General features: G+C 46.9%; 1 pseudogene; it reads right to left on the bottom strand.

Annotated features, from left to right (window-relative positions):
• Positions 1-42: 42 nt before the first annotated feature.
• Positions 43-21,497, bottom strand: LOC115328551 (annotated as a pseudogene).
• Positions 21,498-22,383: the final 886 nt, after the last annotated feature.

Here is a 22,383-nt window from a genome sequence, read left to right as displayed (position 1 = left end):
GGCTCCCATGCAGATGGAGTTGATTGATGCCAGTCTTCTGTCTGAGACGCTGTGTTTGGGTAATTCCCGACTGTCGCCTGCCGGTCTACGTCTGTTGTCACTTTCGTCGGGAATTTGGTTGATGCTTCCCAAGCAGGAGGAGTTGAGTAATGCCAGTTTTCTGACTGAGACGCTGTGCTTGGGTAATTCCTGACTGTCGTCTGCCGGTCTACGTCTGTTGTCACTCTCGTCGGGAATTTGGTTGATGCCTCCCATGCAGGTGGAGTTGATTGATGCCAGTCTTCTGTCTGAGACGCTGTGTTTGGGTAATTCCCGACTGTCGTCTGTCGGTCTACGTCTGTTGTCACTTTCGTCGGGAATTTGGTTGATGCTTCCCAAGCAGGAGGAGTTGAGTAATGCCAGTTTTCTGACTGAGACGCTGTGCTTGGGTAATTCCTGACTGTCGTCTGCCGGTCTACGTCTGTTGTCACTCTCGTCGGGAATTTGGTTGATGCCTCCCATGCAGGTGGAGTTGATTGATGCCAGTCTTCTGACTGAGACGCTCTGTTTGGGTAATTCCCGACTGTCGTCTGTCGGTCTACGTCTGTTGTCACTTTCGTCGGGAATTTGGTTGATGCTTCCCAAGCAGGAGGAGTTGAGTAATGCCAGTTTTCTGACTGAGACGCTGTGCTTGGGTAATTCCTGACTGTCGTCTGCCGGTCTACGTCTGGTGTCACTCTCGTCGGGAATTTGGTTGATGCCTCCCATGCAGGTGGAGTTGATTGATGCCAGTCTTCTGTCTGAGACGCTGTGTTTGGGTAATTCCCGACTGTCGCCTGCCGGTCTACGTCTGTAGTCACTCCCGGCGAGAATTTGGTTGATGGCTCCCATGCAGATGGAGTTGATTGATGCCAGTCTTCTGTCTGAGACGCTGTGTTTGGGTAATTCCCGACTGTCGCCTGCCGGTCTACGTCTGCTGTCACTCTCGTCGAGAATTTGGTTGATGGCTCCCATGCAGGTGGAGTTGATTGATGCCAGTCTTCTGACTGAGACGCTGTGCTTGGGTAATTCCCGACTGTCGTCTGCCGGTCTACGTCTGCTGTCACTCTCGTCGGGAATTTGGTTGATGCTTCCCAAGCAGGAGGAGTTGAGTAATGCCAGTCTTCTGACTGAGACGCTGTGTTTGGGTAATTCCCGACTGTCGCCTGCCGGTCTACGTCTGTAGTCACTCTCGTCGGGAATTTGGTTGATGCTTCCCACGCAGGTGGAGTTGATTGATGCCAGTCTTCTGTCTGAGACGCTGTGTTTGGGTAATTCCCGACTGTCGTCTGCCGGTCTACGTCTGTTGTCACTCTCGTCGGGAATTTGGTTGATGCCTCCCATGCAGGTGGAGTTGATTGATGCCAGTCTTCTGACTGAGACGCTGTGTTTGGGTAATTCCCGACTGTCGTCTGCCGGTCTACGTCTGTTGTCACTCTCGTCGGGAATTTGGTTGATGCCTCCCATGCAGGTGGAGTTGATTGATGCCAGTCTTCTGACTGAGACGCTGTGTTTGGGTAATTCCCGACTGTCGTCTGCCGGTCTACGTCTGTTGTCACTCTCGTCGGGAATTTGGTTGATGCTTCCCACGCAGGTGGAGTTGATTGATGCCAGTCTTCTGTCTGAGACGCTGTGTTTGGGTAATTCCCGACTGTCGTCTGCCGGTCTACGTCTGTTGTCACTCTCGTCGGGAATTTGGTTGATGCCTCCCATGCAGGTGGAGTTGATTGATGCCAGTCTTCTGACTGAGACGCTGTGTTTGGGTAATTCCCGACTGTCGTCTGCCGGTCTACGTCTGTTGTCACTCTCGTCGGGAATTTGGTGTATGCTTCCCACGCAGGTGGAGTTGATTGATGCCAGTCTTCTGACTGAGACGCTGTGTTTGGGTAATTCCCGACTGTCGCCTGCCGGTCTACGTCTGTAGTCACTCTCGTCGGGAATTTGGTTGATGCTTCCCACGCAGGTGGAGTTGATTGATGCCAGTCTTCTGTCTGAGACGCTGTGTTTGGGTAATTCCCGACTGTCGCCTGCCGGTCTACGTCTGCTGTCACTCTCGTCGAGAATTTGGTTGATGGCTCCCATGCAGGTGGAGTTGATTGATGCCAGTCTTCTGACTGAGACGCTGTGTTTGGGTAATTCCCGACTGTCGCCTGCCGGTCTACGTCTGTAGTCACTCTCGTCGGGAATTTGGTTGATGCCTCCCATGCAGGTGGAGTTGATTGATGCCAGTCTTCTGACTGAGACGCTGTGTTTGGGTAATTCCCGACTGTCGTCTGCCGGTCTACGTCTGTAGTCACTCTCGTCGGGAATTTGGTTGATGCCTCCCATGCAGGTGGAGTTGATTGATGCCAGTCTTCTGACTGAGACGCTGTGTTTGGGTAATTCCCGACTGTCGCCTGCCGGTCTACGTCTGTAGTCACTCTCGTCGGGAATTTGGTGTATGCTTCCCACGCAGGTGGAGTTGATTGATGCCAGTCTTCTGTCTGAGACGCTGTGTTTGGGTAATTCCCGACTGTCGCCTGCCGGTCTACGTCTGTAGTCACTCTCGTCGGGAATTTGGTTGATGCTTCCCACGCAGGTGGAGTTGATTGATGCCAGTCTTCTGTCTGAGACGCTGTGTTTGGGTAATTCCCGACTGTCGTCTGCCGGTCTACGTCTGTAGTCACTCTCGTCGGGAATTTGGTTGATGCCTCCCATGCAGGTGGAGTTGATTGATGCCAGTCTTCTGACTGAGACGCTGTGTTTGGGTAATTCCCGACTGTCGTCTGCCGGTCTACGTCTGTAGTCACTCTCGTCGGGAATTTGGTGTATGCTTCCCACGCAGGTGGAGTTGATTGATGCCAGTCTTCTGTCTGAGACGCTGTGTTTGGGTAATTCCCGACTGTCGCCTGCCGGTCTACGTCTGTAGTCACTCTCGTCGGGAATTTGGTTGATGCTTCCCACGCAGGTGGAGTTGATTGATGCCAGTCTTCTGTCTGAGACGCTGTGTTTGGGTAATTCCCGACTGTCGCCTGCCGGTCTACGTCTGCTGTCACTCTCGTCGAGAATTTGGTTGATGGCTCCCATGCAGGTGGAGTTGATTGATGCCAGTCTTCTGACTGAGACGCTGTGTTTGGGTAATTCCCGACTGTCGCCTGCCGGTCTACGTCTGTAGTCACTCTCGTCGGGAATTTGGTTGATGCCTCCCATGCAGGTGGAGTTGATTGATGCCAGTCTTCTGACTGAGACGCTGTGTTTGGGTAATTCCCGACTGTCGTCTGCCGGTCTACGTCTGTAGTCACTCTCGTCGGGAATTTGGTTGATGCCTCCCATGCAGGTGGAGTTGATTGATGCCAGTCTTCTGACTGAGACGCTGTGTTTGGGTAATTCCCGACTGTCGCCTGCCGGTCTACGTCTGTTGTCACTCTCGTCGGGAATTTGGTTGATGCTTCCCACGCAGGTGGAGTTGATTGATGCCAGTCTTCTGTCTGAGACGCTGTGTTTGGGTAATTCCCGACTGTCGCCTGCCGGTCTACGTCTGTAGTCACTCTCGTCGGGAATTTGGTTGATGCTTCCCACGCAGGTGGAGTTGATTGATGCCAGTCTTCTGTCTGAGACGCTGTGTTTGGGTAATTCCCGACTGTCGTCTGCCGGTCTACGTCTGTAGTCACTCTCGTCGGGAATTTGGTTGATGCTTCCCACGCAGGTGGAGTTGATTGATGCCAGTCTTCTGTCTGAGACGCTGTGTTTGGGTAATTCCCGACTGTCGTCTGCCGGTCTACGTCTGTAGTCACTCTCGTCGGGAATTTGGTTGATGCTTCCCACGCAGGTGGAGTTGATTGATGCCAGTCTTCTGTCTGAGACGCTGTGTTTGGGTAATTCCCGACTGTCGCCTGCCGGTCTACGTCTGTAGTCACTCTCGTCGGGAATTTGGTTGATGCTTCCCACGCAGGTGGAGTTGATTGATGCCAGTCTTCTGTCTGAGACGCTGTGTTTGGGTAATTCCCGACTGTCGTCTGCCGGTCTACGTCTGTTGTCACTCTCGTCGGGAATTTGGTTGATGCTTCCCACGCAGGTGGAGTTGATTGATGCCAGTCTTCTGTCTGAGACGCTGTGTTTGGGTAATTCCCGACTGTCGCCTGCCGGTCTACGTCTGTAGTCACTCTCGTCGGGAATTTGGTTGATGCTTCCCACGCAGGTGGAGTTGATTGATGCCAGTCTTCTGTCTGAGACGCTGTGTTTGGGTAATTCCCGACTGTCGCCTGCCGGTCTACGTCTGTAGTCACTCTCGTCGGGAATTTGGTTGATGCTTCCCACGCAGGTGGAGTTGATTGATGCCAGTCTTCTGACTGAGACGCTGTGTTTGGGTAATTCCCGACTGTCGTCTGCCGGTCTACGTCTGTAGTCACTCTCGTCGGGAATTTGGTTGATGCCTCCCATGCAGGTGGAGTTGATTGATGCCAGTCTTCTGACTGAGACGCTGTGTTTGGGTAATTCCCGACTGTCGCCTGCCGGTCTACGTCTGTAGTCACTCTCGTCGGGAATTTGGTTGATGCTTCCCACGCAGGTGGAGTTGATTGATGCCAGTCTTCTGACTGAGACGCTGTGTTTGGGTAATTCCCGACTGTCGCCTGCCGGTCTACGTCTGTTGTCACTCTCGTCGGGAATTTGGTTGATGCTTCCCACGCAGGTGGAGTTGATTGATGCCAGTCTTCTGTCTGAGACGCTGTGTTTGGGTAATTCCCGACTGTCGTCTGCCGGTCTACGTCTGCTGTCACTCTCGTCGAGAATTTGGTTGATGCTTCCCACGCAGGTGGAGTTGATTGATGCCAGTCTTCTGTCTGAGACGCTGTGTTTGGGTAATTCCCGACTGTCGCCTGCCGGTCTACGTCTGTTGTCACTCTCGTCGGGAATTTGGTTGATGCTTCCCACGCAGGTGGAGTTGATTGATGCCAGTCTTCTGTCTGAGACGCTGTGTTTGGGTAATTCCCGACTGTCGCCTGCCGGTCTACGTCTGTAGTCACTCTCGTCGGGAATTTGGTTGATGCCTCCCATGCAGGTGGAGTTGATTGATGCCAGTCTTCTGACTGAGACGCTGTGTTTGGGTAATTCCCGACTGTCGCCTGCCGGTCTACGTCTGTTGTCACTCTCGTCGGGAATTTGGTTGATGCTTCCCACGCAGGTGGAGTTGATTGATGCCAGTCTTCTGTCTGAGACGCTGTGTTTGGGTAATTCCCGACTGTCGCCTGCCGGTCTACGTCTGTTGTCACTCTCGTCGGGAATTTGGTTGATGCTTCCCACGCAGGTGGAGTTGATTGATGCCAGTCTTCTGTCTGAGACGCTGTGTTTGGGTAATTCCCGACTGTCGCCTGCCGGTCTACGTCTGTTGTCACTCTCGTCGGGAATTTGGTTGATGCTTCCCACGCAGGTGGAGTTGATTGATGCCAGTCTTCTGACTGAGACGCTGTGTTTGGGTAATTCCCGACTGTCGTCTGCCGGTCTACGTCTGTAGTCACTCTCGTCGGGAATTTGGTTGATGCCTCCCATGCAGGTGGAGTTGATTGATGCCAGTCTTCTGACTGAGACGCTGTGTTTGGGTAATTCCCGACTGTCGCCTGCCGGTCTACGTCTGTTGTCACTCTCGTCGGGAATTTGGTTGATGCTTCCCACGCAGGTGGAGTTGATTGATGCCAGTCTTCTGACTGAGACGCTGTGTTTGGGTAATTCCCGACTGTCGCCTGCCGGTCTACGTCTGTTGTCACTCTCGTCGGGAATTTGGTTGATGCTTCCCACGCAGGTGGAGTTGATTGATGCCAGTCTTCTGTCTGAGACGCTGTGTTTGGGTAATTCCCGACTGTCGTCTGCCGGTCTACGTCTGTAGTCACTCTCGTCGGGAATTTGGTTGATGCTTCCCACGCAGGTGGAGTTGATTGATGCCAGTCTTCTGACTGAGACGCTGTGTTTGGGTAATTCCCGACTGTCGCCTGCCGGTCTACGTCTGTTGTCACTCTCGTCGGGAATTTGGTTGATGCTTCCCACGCAGGTGGAGTTGATTGATGCCAGTCTTCTGACTGAGACGCTGTGTTTGGGTAATTCCCGACTGTCGCCTGCCGGTCTACGTCTGTTGTCACTCTCGTCGGGAATTTGGTTGATGCTTCCCACGCAGGTGGAGTTGATTGATGCCAGTCTTCTGACTGAGACGCTGTGTTTGGGTAATTCCCGACTGTCGCCTGCCGGTCTACGTCTGTTGTCACTCTCGTCGGGAATTTGGTTGATGCTTCCCACGCAGGTGGAGTTGATTGATGCCAGTCTTCTGTCTGAGACGCTGTGTTTGGGTAATTCCCGACTGTCGTCTGCCGGTCTACGTCTGTAGTCACTCTCGTCGGGAATTTGGTTGATGCTTCCCACGCAGGTGGAGTTGATTGATGCCAGTCTTCTGACTGAGACGCTGTGTTTGGGTAATTCCCGACTGTCGCCTGCCGGTCTACGTCTGTTGTCACTCTCGTCGGGAATTTGGTTGATGCTTCCCACGCAGGTGGAGTTGATTGATGCCAGTCTTCTGTCTGAGACGCTGTGTTTGGGTAATTCCCGACTGTCGTCTGCCGGTCTACGTCTGTAGTCACTCTCGTCGGGAATTTGGTTGATGCTTCCCACGCAGGTGGAGTTGATTGATGCCAGTCTTCTGACTGAGACGCTGTGTTTGGGTAATTCCCGACTGTCGTCTGCCGGTCTACGTCTGTTGTCACTCTCGTCGGGAATTTGGTTGATGCTTCCCACGCAGGTGGAGTTGATTGATGCCAGTCTTCTGTCTGAGACGCTGTGTTTGGGTAATTCCCGACTGTCGTCTGCCGGTCTACGTCTGTAGTCACTCTCGTCGGGAATTTGGTTGATGCTTCCCACGCAGGTGGAGTTGATTGATGCCAGTCTTCTGTCTGAGACGCTGTGTTTGGGTAATTCCCGACTGTCGTCTGCCGGTCTACGTCTGTTGTCACTCTCGTCGGGAATTTGGTTGATGCTTCCCACGCAGGTGGAGTTGATTGATGCCAGTCTTCTGTCTGAGACGCTGTGTTTGGGTAATTCCCGACTGTCGTCTGCCGGTCTACGTCTGTAGTCACTCTCGTCGGGAATTTGGTTGATGCTTCCCACGCAGGTGGAGTTGATTGATGCCAGTCTTCTGACTGAGACGCTGTGTTTGGGTAATTCCCGACTGTCGTCTGCCGGTCTACGTCTGTAGTCACTCTCGTCGGGAATTTGGTTGATGCTTCCCACGCAGGTGGAGTTGATTGATGCCAGTCTTCTGTCTGAGACGCTGTGTTTGGGTAATTCCCGACTGTCGTCTGCCGGTCTACGTCTGTAGTCACTCTCGTCGGGAATTTGGTTGATGCTTCCCACGCAGGTGGAGTTGATTGATGCCAGTCTTCTGTCTGAGACGCTGTGTTTGGGTAATTCCCGACTGTCGTCTGCCGGTCTACGTCTGTTGTCACTCTCGTCGGGAATTTGGTTGATGGCTCCCATGCAGATGGAGTTGATTGATGCCAGTCTTCTGACTGAGACGCTCTGTTTGGGTAATTCCCGACTGTCGTCTGTCGGTCTACGTCTGTTGTCACTTTCGTCGGGAATTTGGTTGATGCTTCCCAAGCAGGAGGAGTTGAGTAATGCCAGTTTTCTGACTGAGACGCTGTGCTTGGGTAATTCCTGACTGTCGTCTGCCGGTCTACGTCTGTTGTCACTCTCGTCGGGAATTTGGTTGATGCCTCCCATGCAGGTGGAGTTGATTGATGCCAGTCTTCTGTCTGAGACGCTGTGTTTGGGTAATTCCCGACTGTCGCCTGCCGGTCTACGTCTGTAGTCACTCCCGGCGAGAATTTGGTTGATGGCTCCCATGCAGATGGAGTTGATTGATGCCAGTCTTCTGTCTGAGACGCTGTGTTTGGGTAATTCCCGACTGTCGCCTGCCGGTCTACGTCTGCTGTCACTCTCGTCTTGAATTTGGTTGATGGCTCCCATGCAGGTGGAGTTGATTGATGCCAGTCTTCTGACTGAGACGCTGTGCTTGGGTAATTCCCGACTGTCGTCTGCCGGTCTACGTCTGCTGTCACTCTCGTCGGGAATTTGGTTGATGCTTCCCAAGCAGGAGGAGTTGAGTAATGCCAGTCTTCTGACTGAGACGCTGTGTTTGGGTAATTCCCGACTGTCGCCTGCCGGTCTACGTCTGCAGTCACTCTCGTCGGGAATTTGGTTGATGCTTCCCACGCAGGTGGAGTTGATTGATGCCATTCTTCTGTCTGAGACGCTGTGTTTGGGTAATTCCCGACTGTCGTCTGCCGGTCTACGTCTGTTGTCACTCTCGTCGGGAATTTGGTTGATGCCTCCCATGCAGGTGGAGTTGATTGATGCCAGTCTTCTGTCTGAGACGCTGTGTTTGGGTAATTCCCGACTGTCGCCTGCCGGTCTACGTCTGTAGTCACTCTCGTCGAGAATTTGGTTGATGGCTCCCATGCAGGTGGAGTTGATTGATGCCAGTCTTCTGACTGAGACGCTCTTTTTGGGTAATTCCCGACTGTCGTCTGCCGGTCCCCGTCTGTAATCACTCTCGTCGAAAATTCGGTTAATGCCTCCCAAGCAGACGGAGTTGTTGAGTAACGCCAGTCTTCTGACTGAGACGCTATGTTTGAGTCATTCCTTTCTGTCGACTGCCGTTCGAAGTCGGTCGTCAATTTTGTTGTAATTTCCGTTGATTCATTCCCTTCCGACATTAGTCTTGCGTTTTCCAAGTCTCTCGGGTGAGATGATGTGTTTAGGTCATTCCAGCCTGATGTTTGTCGCTTCACGTGTTTAGTCGATAGAGTTGGCAATGAAAAAATGTTTTCAAACGTGGTTATTGAGGCTACGATATTTTTGTTTTTATTAACTAAGCCCATGTTGCATGCAGATCGTATAAAAACTACCCGTGGGGTTGTGAGTAATTTTCGTTGTTCTCCGCACCGACCAAAAAAGTCATCTCTATCAACGCTTGAAAGGGACACTGCGGCATATTGTTTCCTTAGTGCCTTACTGACCTGCGGGCAAAAAAACACGACGCTCGTTAGAATTGAAAAAATATGGTGTACTTTGACGTTGCGCCAATCTTACCTTATTGCGAATGCTAATGTCGTCTTCGTAGGCCATGATGTCACGTCCACTCGGTATAAAAACACACGAATAGTGACGACTGCGCTGCCGTTGCCACTCACCTGTCTCCATGGCACAGATCTGGAAATATTATATTGCTAATGCTTTATAAATAAATTTATTTTATCATGTTTAGTGCTATGTGGTAATAAAAGAGATTGTTTTAAGTTTATTATGTAAAGTTACCAATACTGCAATTTTAATGTGGTTAATTTTTGTTTAGTGGCAAAGTTTTCAGAAAATGTATTACCCTACCAACTGGCTCTTTAGCTCTATTCAACCTTTCACCCAGCAAGTGGGTTGATAGCGTTCTGCTAATGTTTATAGTAACGGTGTCGCACTCTCTACATTTAAGGATGTTTACTTCAGCACCACATACTCATAAAAATCGCCAAAAAATGTTAATCATAAAATAAGGCTTGTTATTGACTCAAATATTGCAATTTTGACTGAAAGTGAGATTAAAAAAATGCTCCACTAAATTCCTCATGCTGCTTGCTTTTATGGATCGAAATATTTTTAATTCCATCGGCTATGAAGCTTTATCCTTAGATTAAGGTTCTCAACGTATGTAAACCGTGCAGGCATTCTCTTTACACTTTACAACACCATTTCAAATGAAATCTTTTGTTATGATAGCTTGCTGCAATTTTGAATTACTGAACTTTGGGTAATACCCCGACCTGGAGTGTAATGAAAAATTACCTCTGTCAATTCTGATCGGTTGTCAACCAACACAGATTTCCAACCAGCGTCGCGATTGACAGGTTCTAACATATTTCCGACATCGCTGAGAGTGTACTTTCCACCGTCCATAGAAATGTCCAGCACTATTTTTCTCCTCGGTATTCCCATCTTCACGAGCAGTTCGGTACGACCAACCTGCACAATAAACTTGGGTTATAAGTAGATCATATTTGTCAATGTGGACTCCTTGCAGTGAAGACAGCAGTAGCTTTCGTACACCATACGTGAGCTATTAACCCTGGCGCAAACATATATACGTTACTAGAATGTGATATCACACACTCATTACTCACTCACTCGGATAGTAATAAACTCCTGCGACATACTCATGAAAAAAACAAGAAACAAATGTCACAAGGCAAATCTATGTGATGTGCTGAAAAGTACATTTTCGTCCTTATATTAAAACTCGACTGATAAACACGTAGGGAACAGCAAACAAAAAGACGTTGGATCGCTCTAGGGTTTCGACGATTATAAAAATTTATTAGCTTTCCTGACCATAGAGTTATTATAATGTGCGATAAAGGTTCAAGTGGCGTTAGTGTGCTGCTGCAAATTGAAGCAGACAGCAACCAGTCGGAAATTGACTTCCGGTAATGCATTTCTATGGGAAAAAGCGAGTGCATTTTCTCACTGCGCTGGATTATAAGAGCCAATATCACGAATATTTCGTACGTACTGGCACATTGGAACATTTCTGAGTCACGCAGACAAAATAATTGGTCAGTTACTGCGTTTTTATTTGAAATTAGTAGCATGAAAAACGGTGCTAAAACCGCTTCATACATGTATTTATGTGCACTGTCGGACACTGTTAGCGCGAACACGGCATCGGCGCTTTCCACCATGGGGGATATACGTGTCAAACGAACGAAGGACATGTGGAAAACCAAGAGAGACGGCAAGAACTATGCAGTAACACTGCATAAGTAACTCCTTGCGCAGGCAGGCGATCAAAATAAATTGAAAGCCACGTAATGTAGTCCGATTTGCAATAAATAAGTACTGCTTTATTCTTTCTGCTCATGAATATGTGCAAAGATGCATGTTCTGGGTTCCAATCATCAACCGCACGCTCCAAATCTTTGCAAATAGGAAGAAGTCAGAAATTAGGTGCCCGATAAAAACTGCCTGACAAGGGAAATATTAAAAAGGCACACCTTTCGTAGTCCACGTACTTTATTTCTTACATTCAAATGTTTTTTAACCGTCGTAAAGAAGCACAAAGGAGTCGTTTTCATAGTGACAGGACAAGCATATTAACAGTATATAAGCGTCACCGTAATGCTAGCGAACCTTGAACACACTCTACATTCTTTTCGATCGTTAGTTTGCTTAGAATCGTCGCTCGTTTTTACATACCTGCCATAGAACATAGGTTTGGGCCTGAAATATAGCGGAGCTTAACATCGTTCAGTGGCAAAGAAAAATGCTGTAATTAAAGCAATTACACTTTTACGATATTAATAAATGTACGTACTATCCGGTACAGCCGAAATAATAAAAGTTATTCATGTTATTTTCTGGCGAAGAGACAAATTTCACACGCGTTTTCCCATAGGAATGCCTAGGAGCACCGCAAAAGTTGACTGGTTGCTGTCTGCTTCAATTTGCCTCCCGGAAGTCGCATAGACACTAGCGCCTGTTGAACATCTAGCGTACATTAAATAACTCTATGTTCGTGACAAAGAAAATGGATAAATACCATATATTGTTACTGAGTAATGAAGTGTGATAAAAAGTGCGCTATTGGATCTTTTGCGCACAATGAGGAAACAAAGTTTCTACTTTTTCTCCGAGAACAAAATCAAGTCACATGTGTCGCAACCCAAAACATGTCTGCTCTGACGTCCCGTCAGGAAAATGACGCAGGTTCTCAAACACAACATGTTCATTTGGCTCTCCTTCTGGCGCATGCAAAGAACATGCGCAGTTGGTTCACCTTTTGACGCATAGGTGTGAAATGCAAGGTACCTTCTGGTACTTGAGAGGACCATAAATCGACAATACTCATTATCATTTCATATCACTTGCAAGCACGATTCACAACTTGCGGGTTACTAAAGGAGCACAAAAGATATAATCTATAAACCAGTTTGTGACGAAATGCCGGAAAGTGTTCCCTAATCCTGAGGATATGCCGTAAATTTTACTTACGTCGCTCAGTAGGTCCGACTTCCCAAACATGCGAGCATCTTTCAAGTGTTTCGGAGGTTGTAAGCAGCTGCTTGCCTTGACAATAAAAAAATCAACGAATCTGCAAACAGAGAAGTAGGTATATTTTATTTAATTGGACTTTAATTTCTTTGGACTGAAGGATTCTATATATAAATGACCGGGGCTTACCTCATATAGGGAAGTGCCTAAGAACCATGATCACACAAATAAGGTATAAAATTGCAACTGTAGCTCACGGCTCTGTCTCAATCCAGCTGAAGCCTCAATTCGGCCTTTACCTCAATTCGGCTGGAAGTTTCGATTCGGTCGCACGCTTAAGTTCGGCTATATCTTCAGTTTAGCTACAAGTTTCAATTCCGCTGCATGCATCAGTTCGGCTAGAGTAGTCGTTTCAATTCGGCTGGACGTTTCAAGTTAATCAAGTTGGACATCCAAGCATAAGGTGCTTGGATGTCTAATTCAATAAGTTCAAGCAGCTACGAAGGCTTTAGCCACAGAAATATTTGTGCTTGCGTTGTTTGTCTGTGGAGCTGCTGTGCAAACACAGAGTCTCTGCTCTAAAATAAAGTAATTTATTAACTTTCCCAGAGATTGGATAAGAGCATTCAAGAGATTGCTTCTTAGGCAAGTGCATAAATTATTTTACAATTTATTCACTTGCCCAAGTGAATAAATTATCTTATATTTTATTCACTAGCCGAATCGAAACAAGGGTCTAGCCTAACTGAAGCGTCCAGCCAAATTGAAACTTCTCGCTGAATTGAGGCTTCAGCCGGATTGATATGGAGCTGTAGCTTACATTTATTTACGGATATATGTGATAACTGTTAAGCATTAAATTCGTTCACAATACTTTCAGTCGCTAATGATGAAATAAAATTACACACTCACCGGTTGATTGCACTCACGTTGTATTTAAGGTCCCTCAAACTTGGGAATGCTGGTACTGTAACCGCAAAGACGATTTCTTTCTCGCGCTTGGACAGTTCAGCTTGGAAGGCCTGCCAAAAGAGGATGTATCGTCAGTAATAAAAAAAGTGGCGAATTATTTATCTAGTAACTATGGGCTTCTCTTGGGCTACTTAAACTGATAACGTTGAGCCACACACTTCGGTCATTTAAAATGTTCCGAAAACATACAACACCTTTCGGGGGTCACGAAGTTAGTCACTCTCGATGCGAGAGCAGCATGAAAATTTACATTATACTATATTCAATATTTTTTTTTATTCCTATAAAAATTCTGGTCAAAAGGGGACTCTTAAAGGGGCGGTGCAACGATATTCAATTAGAATGTGTTTTTTTTTTTGTTGTTTTTTTTTACGTTACACGAGCCAGCACTAGTTGGGACTCTAAGGATACTCGCATCCAACGCCACTGGCCAAAAAACTCCCTTGTTGCGGTGTAATTTCAGGAACAAAAGAGGGCGTTTTGATTTAATCTCTGCTTCGCAAAACTTGATAACGTAACCTCGGGATCGTAGTATCCTCCAATGACGATATTTGAATGCGGCTCATAGATTGAACCCGAGCATTGCATGAGCACTCGATTTTGGGCTTGTGATAATCAACAGCTCGAGAAGCATTCGGGTAGTGGACCGTGTCCAATCGTTGCAATGACAAAAATAGCCGAGCCATAACAATGTCTGCAACTCGGAGAGTGTCCTGTGCTTTACCAGCCTCAGCGTGTGGCTATGATCAACATTGGCGGCATATAAGCGGCTCCTGATCACGTGGCCGCTTGTTCTGCCTGCGAGTTGAGGGGGCGAACGCTGCTTATTTTACAGCAGAGCTGTTGAGGGCTAGTTTCCCCAGGAACGTGTCCCCCGCAAAGAAATGAAGACACCGAACTCTGGACACCTCCCGCCACCTATGAGCGACGGCGGCAAACCACGTATCTGGTTGCCGCCGTCGCTCATAGATGGCAGCAGCCTTTCCACTCTGGCCTGCCGACTTGCGGCCGCTCATTACTATTACTTTCCATTGTACAGCTCCGCTGGTCTTTCTTCTTCAATAAAGTGAAAAGGCTAAAAGCTTGTCTTTAATTTTTTTTTTTGCGACTTCGATTGCGTTGGCGTGTTCCGGCTGAATATAAAAAAAGGCCTGAAGATACTTTGTTTTTTCGTGATGGTTTTCTTTTATTATTATTACTACTTAAGGGCAGCTCAAATTTTATGTTTTTTTGGTTTTCCCCTATTTTGTTTATAAAAAGGGCTAAGAGTTAAGTTTCGGGGCTTAACGGTACCTACACCCCAAACACGAAATTATATCTGTAAGTGACTGGTGGTAAGCGCGAGACTATACCTGAAAGAACTCAGCCATGTGGACCGTAAATCCAGGCTCTTGAGCTGGCTTAGTTTTGACCAGCGGTAGGTTGTTCAGCACAACTCCGTCGAAACCGTGCTTGGCGACGAATGTCAGAACGCCTGTGGCGAAACGGCGCTGCAGGTTGGCTATTCGTTTCCAATGCTCCTCAGCGTCTTCGTTGCTGCCGCCAATGGCCAAGAGAAACTTTAGGTTTGGATTGAGCGTCTTCAGCCTTTTCATTCCTTCAACCACACCTGTAAACAGACATTTCATTTAGCATGGCGATACAGGCTATGAGAGTAAATAGGAACTTTTAGCAAACCGTTGCCGTGCTCCGCGTACCACACTACCGGAGCCTTTCAAGCATGCTTTTAAGCGCGCGCGCCCCGCGGTCATGGTATCACTCGGACGCGCGTTTAAAAGCATGCTTCAAAGGCTCCGGTAGTGCAGTACGCAGAGCACGGCAACGGTTTGGTAAAGGATCCTAATGTCAATGAAAAGAATGGGCTCTCGTGTTGTACGAAATGTTCGAACAGGTGGCCCGGACATTAAAATGCGAGAGGATGTCTTTGGAAGGGAAGAGGCGGGGGGGGGGGGGAGGGAAGAGGGGGGGGGGGGGAGGTGAGGGAAGTAAAGCTAGAGGTCGGAACTAGATGCCAAAGTTTCAGCGCGGACCGATATTTTATTTATAAGTTATAAATGATTTTTCGAAAGTGTCAATGGGAAATGGGTGGCCGACAGAGCTTTCGAATACATGCTGATCTAAGGCGCCAGAAACCGCAAAAAGGGCGAAAATGAGCCCCATTTTCTTATTAAATTTTCAGAAAATAACTTTTAACCTTTTAATAAAATATCGGTTCGTGCCGAAACTCTGGCCTCTGGTTCGTACCTCTCGAGCTATCATTCGGCTGAGAATAAGCGTTCGGCCAAGCACAGTTTACTTTTGCGGTGGAAAAAACCCTGTCATTTCTTGGGGGAACACCCTGTATATAGTTTAAATATCACCCTTCTTTAGCTTAGGTACAATTTACATCACAGAAACTTTAGTTACTTGGCCTGCCTCCACGATTAAGCAAAAGAATGTCGATTCACTGGGGTGTGGGGGGGGGGGGGGGGGGTTACAAAATATCAGGACTGAAGTAGGCAAGGTGCATACTCAAATAGCAAGGTAATTACTCAGATCCCTATTTAATCAGTAAGCAACTCTACACCAGCTGAATAAGCTCGCGTAAAGGCGCCTCCTGCACATGATTGGCCGAAAACCAGGTGCCAACAGCAAACTTTTTGTTAGTGCAATTTGTTCTGCTGCATCACCTAGGAACTGATTTTGGCATGGTACACGAGCATCTATCTTCGGCAAGTTTGATTTAATCTTCAGATGAACAACGTAACAACCCAGAGCTTATCTCTTTACAAAAAGTTCTATGTTGTCTAAGATTTTTACCTTCGAAGGTGATATGCCTTCTTATATCTTCAGGCGCAAGACCCCTTCAGATATTTTACCATTTTCATCCGGCTTATCTCTCACCTTTCGGTATGCATGACCAAAATTGTGACCCTCCAGTGTGCATAACCAAATGCGTTCTCCTGCTGCTGTTGTTGTTTTCCTTTTTTTTTAATTTTCCTCCAATTTTTAACTTTCTTTTTAAACTGATGTAAGTGAAAGCCTGAAAGGCCCTCTGGGAAAAGCCTTGCTCTCTCAGATTGCCTCTCACATCCAAATTAAACTGCATCTTTTCTGAAGAACAAATCAAGCACAGTTCGCCACTGCGAAGGTAGATCTTGAAAAGAGACTGAGCTCGTCAGAAGCCGGATAACTATAATTTCCCCCGAAGAGCCCCTCATTTTGTGAGGGGTAAGAAGTATGTTTTCCTGCAATGGTACTTTCTTCGAGAAACCAAAACGAAGCACAAAACTATTTCCAAATTCTAAAATACGCCATGAAAGTTTTTTTTCCTCAATCAGCAGCACTAGTTGACAGAAGTTATTTTATGCCGAGTAAACGCTCGAATCGCATTGCATTAAAATGTTATAAGAACAACCCAACACGACACGACAGGTTGTCTTGGGCGCAAAGCAAAAGAAAAAGTATAAAAAAGTGTCAATGCTTCAAGGATACTACTCACCGCTTTCGTGTTTGGCGACGTCAAAACCAACCGTTCCGTTGACGTCCACCAGTGATGCGTGGGAGTATACGATGACGTTGCAGTTTTCGGCGGTTACGTTGTCGATTCCCATCTGACGCGGAGGCGAGGGTCCCCAGTTAGAAGACGTGTTCCAGAAACAGAAGATGGGCAGGTGCTCCTGATTCGTCGCCGCTGTCGGCAGTGAAACGATAGCGTTAGAGTCAAAGGCAACTTAAGAAAAGACTGCAATGCAGAAAAGGAAAAAAAAAATTAGTTGAAAAACAGTCACAGAAAAGAACGTCTCGAACTCAGCTAACTGGTTTATTTCTCAATCATCTTATATATACCCACAGAGTCACTCTCAACCACCTTTACGCAGAAATTTCCTTTGTTGAAAACAATCAACAAAAGAGCATTAAAAACTATATAGAGAGAAAGCAAGTATGGTTTTAAATCTAGCATCGCATTTCCGAAAGCCGTTGTAAAACATCGTTAACAACTCTCGCCTTTTTGAAAGCAGAATATGTTTTATCGGCCGAATTTCATGAAGAAAGCCATTACGAAAAACCGTCACGAAGGGTGGTCGCGTCAATATTCCCCGCTGAATTTAGCGAGGATAATAAATTTCACGTCATGTCAATGTCCCCTCTAAATTTCGCGGGGAAAGTGACGTCACATGACCACGTCACCGTCGGTGTAACCACGCGCTGCATTATGAGATGTCTTCCATAATGACATCACACGTAACATCACGAGTGACGTCACGAGGGTCACTCGTGGTGTCACGAAGGTTACTCGTGAATGCCTCGACGAAGGTCACGAGCGACGTGACGAGGATCACGAGGGTCACTAGGGTTACGAATGACGTCACGAAGGTTACGAGTGACGTCACGAGGGAGGAGAAAGGGAGGGAGGGGTAGGAGGAGTGGAGGAGGATGTAGGAGAAAGGAGGAAGAGGAGAGCCCTCCTCCTCAAGTGCTGCGCCCTAATTCGGCTTACAGGGAATTGTAAACGTCTTTCATTTTTTGTTTCCTTTGATGGGCACCTTTCGAAAGGCACGCGCCGATTATACAAGGTCGGAACTACTGCACAATGGCGAGCGTCGGAGCGCGGCCAACGCTAGGAAGCGACGAGCCAATCAAATCGGCGACGAGAGTGCAACGTCACTGCGCTCGCCACGTTTTTGTGAGTGTGTGTTTTCTTTCTGATCCAACCAAACGCATAAAGTGCGCCGTGACGCTGTGGTTTTAGCCCGCCATTGTGCAGGGATTCCACCAGCTGCAAACAGAAGGCAGTCATATGGAAGGGGTCTATTCCGTTTACTTCACTTGATCATTACAATAGCTGGCCAGGTTATTGCCATTTTAGATTATGCTGTGTCCTTCTCCTCGGCATTGGCCTCTCTGGAGACTCGTCAACGACCGTTTCAGTGGCTCGGTATCACGGTAAGACTAGAGCCATTAAATGAGCTACGCTTAGATCATCGGCACTCCGTTCCCCAATCTGGTAGTGGGCGCCGCCATCTTGGTGCTTAGCGCAGAGCAGACGCAACTGTCGATCCTCATAATTCAAAACTGAGGTTTTCTCAAATTTCGATACAGTTCTAGAAAGCTGAGACGATATTGTGTTTCTCTTTCGCAAACCGTTTTAACAGTCCTGGAGGACGGAAAAGTGTTTCCTCCGGTTTCAGATAAAGCTTCAGATAACTGGCAACCATGATTTTAAGCTCCAAGATGACTAAAGTGTCGTTACTCTGAAGCATAGCTTATTTATCGGCTCTAGGCGAGACGAGTAGGTCAGCAATGGCGGATGTAATCTCGCAAGTGTACAAAGCTATATACTCGTAAAGTCATTAGATCCTGAGACGGTAGCGCCGCTTTGGTTCATAGGATGAGCAGTTATTTCTTGTCCTCTCTATTCTTGGTGATCCGATCGAAAGTCGCGGTGACAGATTGCTTAAGAAAGGTATTTTTTTATACCAAAATCTGTTATTCACACAATCGTTAGATTTTGTTATCCGCACACTGCGAAGCAAGCGCATATCCTTGCACCGCCACCACTTGTGGCGTCAGTGTTTGGCGGCATTGAAAAATAACTTTCCTTTCTTGAAATATGCAAGAAGAACAGTATAACTGCAAGAGGTCTGTGGAAATGAGCATATGACAAATACGTTGATTACCTACACAGTTTGAAAGACGCGTGCATTGATGAGCAACGCTTTCGGTGCGATGACCTTTCATATGGCGATTTTGGCGCCGCTGGTTCAGAACAACCCTTTCGAAGTTTCGTACGAAGACTCGCAAGGACCGAAATGGCGATTGGCATGGCAGCAGAGACGAAACAACCAATAGCCTTGCGAGGTTTTGTTCGTCTGTTTGTTAGTTTGCACTCCTTGTCCCCCTAGCACAGAGGGAAGGCAATGGCGTTATCCATATTCCCCGGATCCAGTGGCTTTATATACTCCTTATAGGACGCGAGGGCTGCGCCAATTTTCGACGTGAACTCGGCTCGGCTAGTACCGATAACGAGGGCTGGTGTTGACGTCCGTCGAGGACTCGGATTCAATTACTCACTTCGTGCCTAAAACAAATGACGACCGCCAATGCTGCTCGATGACGTTCTGAAAAGCGTCTATTACCTTCACAAGTGAGTTGGTGACGATACCGCCATTATTTCACGTTGTGCGATACATAGCGCGTTTACACAGGCCGAGGTGTAATCGAGGGTAAAAGATCTTGTGTTCGAGGGGTAACAAATCAAAGACCTCTCTTCCGTTGTTATTCCTTCAGTGAGTACAAAAAGAATTTGATGAAAGTTAAACACTTAACTTTTTGATATATTAGTAGTAGCATAAAACATTTATCTAGAACTTTACAAGGAAGTAGGGAGGGGAGTGAGTCGGTGGCGACGAGGTCTGGAACCTGTAAGCTGGTTCCCATGGATAGGAAGAGGCTGAGGGTAGAATTTACGTACCTTCTGAAGAGCCCAAGAAGCAGACTGCGACGCCGACTAAAACAGAGAGCGGCGCCGATCTTCTGCACCATGTGCGCAATAAGGCTCTGAACAAACAAAAACGGCGAAAATAGCTTAATGTGGTCGGAGCAAGTTATGTGCAACCGTTTGACAATGATTACACGTTGAAATGCTCTCAATGGAAACCAAACCACGTTACCCGTGCACTATTCCACTGGAGGGACGATCAACGAACACTGGTCTAGAAGCTTATACGAAAAGCTGACGTGGTGTCGAAGCTATAAACGCTCGTACTAGAAGCGGAACACTTGTAGAAACACCACTAATACCAAATGAAATTTGAAGCCGTACACCCTCCCGACTATTCGGGATCCCAACATTTTTCTTTGCTGTTAGACTTTTTTTAAGTATACTTTTTGGGGATCAGCCTCGTTATTACTGTCATCATTATGGCATGAGATATTCGGCTGTTCATTCTTTAAAAAAAAAAGAAAAGCAGATTAGGTTGAAAATTAGGTTTTTTCAGCATTGTTACGGCTTCAATAGCTTGCCTCTGATTGGTGCTGCTATCAGCGTGCGAGCGCATGGCGCGTGGTTGGTCCGCTTTTCACAGTGACGAATACTCGCGTGTTGATTACATGCCATGGGATTGGAATGGCAACTTTCCAAAATGCAGCTTGGGCGTGCTAGTGAGGCCCGAAGCTTAAAACGTGCAGCGCAAACAGACGGGACAGAAGAGAAATAAGAGACACAAGACAGACATACAGGTTCATCGGCGATTCTGTGTCTTCTCTCTTTTGTCCCGTCTGTTTACGCTGTACGTATTAATAATAAGAATGATAAAAATAAAATGTTTTGCTCCTTATGCGGGTGTTATTTTATCCCTGCGCTACAAAACGTTTCTTCTCGATAAAACCTTTTGACCACAGGCGATGCTGCGAAACCACAGAGCCAGCCAAGCTGTGCCAAATGTAGATCCTCACAGCGCTCGTCGTGTTTATGCCTTTTGCTGTGATCGGCTTTTTTTTTTTTTTTCTGCACGCATTAGGTTTATTCGGGAATAGGAAACATAAAAAAACGACCAGGGCTGTGACGATGCACTTTTTGACTCTGCCTGATTGTCTCCAACGGTCAGTACAGCGCCGGCCTCTGTCTCACACACACAGTGAAACGAAGTAGAGAAGAGAAAAACCCGCGTTCGCTTTAGCGTTTGCAATTGGATCTCGAAGTGTATAGCGAAAAAACTGATTCAGAGTCGCGTAATAGCGTTCTACCATTAGTCGCAAGCCCTCAAATTCATGAACGTCTGCGACACAAATTACATCCTCCAAAGCTAAGGTAAGTTCGAATCCCACTATACGTGTCAGATGGCATACACGTTGGGGATAACTATACTCGCGTTTCTACCTCAAGAACCATAATAAAAATGTTTAAAAAAAGTACGGCTTCTTGCGGTGCATTATTAATTTCCCTCTTTTATGTAGAGAATAAGGATGTACTGTATATAAGGTGCATTTTAGATTCGATGCAAGTTGTCTTATCAAAACGGGCGCGTTTCAAACGCCAAAAGCATCGCTTCTACCTCCGTCATCAAAATCTTTTCGCGCGACGCAAAAACAGTCCGCATAACATGCTTTTTTTTTTTCTCTCAAGTAACAACGCGTATAGATGGCGTCGCGTTTGCTCGATAAATTAAATTTACTGACAACTTCAGAAATGCAGAGAGCACGTAGGGCTTTCCTAGCGTATGATTGGTTCAGCCGGGGATAGCCGGGAATGCACAGAAACAAGCAATATTGCTTTGCTTAAAAAAAAAAAAAAAGCTTTTTCCTTTGCAAAACGCGTTGTGACGGTGCACTTTATGCCGCATGCTCGATTGTCACCATCAAATCGGAGTGTCGGCTAACTGAGTTTACGGATTAGATATCAAAACGTTCTCGGCTCGGAGGTGTTAATTAAGACGGTAAAATTACCAAAAAACTCACCTTTCAACCATCTTCTTCCTGCATTCAGACCTATACTGGTCTGCTCGACTGAAGACAGGTTAGCTCAATCGCCTTTGGATACTGGCACAAAATTAATAAGGCTGGAATCGCGAACAGGTGTCATGCAGCTGCTACTGCCGCGGCGCTCTATCTTAGATATATATCCTCCACCTTCCACTGGATAAGAAATGAGAGTCGATAGAGCAGAGAGGCGTCCATTAGTAGTGTGGCGTAAGTCAATGTACACTTTTATCGGAGACCACTGACGTCCTATACCTGTCGGAGAAGGCAATACCTTCTTAGGAAGAAAATATCAATGCGATAAGATTAGCTAAAATAACCCACGAACTGAAAGAGTTAGAGCAAAATGTCATTACCCAGATCGAAATAACACTACGTTTCCGGTTACAGAACGTTTCTACTCATATTGCGAAGCTATTTTGACGTGTTTGTGATTAAGAGAGTTCCCTCAATGCCTACCTTATAGCTTGCACAGTGGAGTAAGCGCAAGTTTACGTATAGGCAACGTAACTGATACTAGAGGCCCTGCTATCAGCCAGCTTAGTAAATTCGTACTTCAACGGATGTATGCTCTGCAAAAAACGTTAACTTATTGGTAAGCCTTACATTTAATGAAAAATGTCGTTGATGACGACGCTGCGTCAATCTAACTATATGGTAGAGTGCTTCCTGTGCATTCGTGTCTCCGAAAGTCTGCAATCACAAAGAAAAAAGGTTAAGCAGTTTAATTATTTATTTACAATACACTACATACCTTCCCAGACCCAGGCAGGATAGGACAATTACAAGCGAGAATTTCAATTTTCCTGGCGTGCCACTCAGAAGAAAAAAGAAAAAAGTGCAAGGCGTGCCACCAAACAAATCACAGACAGTACT

Source organism: Ixodes scapularis, unplaced genomic scaffold, assembly GCF_016920785.2.
Source record: "Ixodes scapularis isolate PalLabHiFi unplaced genomic scaffold, ASM1692078v2 PGA_scaffold10__122_contigs__length_95168666, whole genome shotgun sequence".
Taxonomy (NCBI): domain Eukaryota; kingdom Metazoa; phylum Arthropoda; class Arachnida; order Ixodida; family Ixodidae; genus Ixodes; species Ixodes scapularis.
Note: the sequence above shows the minus strand (reverse complement) of the source record. Positions and strands in the feature narration are given on the sequence as shown.